Below are 724 nucleotides of genomic sequence, written 5' to 3' on the forward strand. Positions count from 1 at the left end.
AAGGTTCTATCAAAAATCTGTATTTTAGCTTTCTTGGGCAATTATTCCAATACTGTTTGTTGGGTCTCAAAGCGTGTTGATTGAGGTTCGCATCATTTGGTATCAGAGCACAGGTTTTAAAATCAGTTTTCTATCCCTTTATCTTTTGTTTCCTGTTATCATCCTATCTTGTTCATTTTGTGTTCTTTATTCCTCGTTCTTATTTTTTTGACGTGCACTAGGTTAAAATCGTGCACCAAGCTCCAAAAAAAAAAAAAAACTTTAGAAAATAAATAGAAAACAGCAAAAAAAAAAAAAAAAAAAAAAATGAGTGTAGTTTCAATTATCTCAAATCAAAATATTATTTTCTTTGGTTCTCTTCCTTTGATTTAGTGTTTATGTCATATCTTCTTACCATTGGTATTAGTTTAGATACTATAAGTTGAATTTCTTGATCAAGTTTATTGGTTTAAGCAAAACTAAAAAGAGGAAGTTACGAGTGGAAAAAGGCAAGAGAGTGTGAGACTAATATCGGGAAAAGCCAATTTAAGAGTGAAACACAAGTGTGAGTGCAAACACGTGAGGGAGTGTTGTGAGGAATTATTTCTAACATTTTTTTTTATAGTTTCAAAAATATGTCTTCCAGGGGCGAAACATCAAATAAGGAAGGAGAGGAGGAGTCATCCCTCATGTTGTAGGCTATGCAACAACAGTTTGAACGCATGAACGTGGTGTGTAATGATAT

The 724-nt window shown here is 32.6% G+C and overlaps 1 pseudogene; it reads left to right on the plus strand.

Annotated features, from left to right (window-relative positions):
• Positions 1-680: 680 nt before the first annotated feature.
• Positions 681-724, plus strand: part of LOC117930607 — a 4,753-nt pseudogene continuing 4,709 nt past the window's right edge.

The sequence above is a fragment of the Vitis riparia genome, chromosome 14 (genome assembly GCF_004353265.1).
Source record: "Vitis riparia cultivar Riparia Gloire de Montpellier isolate 1030 chromosome 14, EGFV_Vit.rip_1.0, whole genome shotgun sequence".
NCBI classification, from domain to species: Eukaryota; Viridiplantae; Streptophyta; class Magnoliopsida; order Vitales; family Vitaceae; genus Vitis; species Vitis riparia.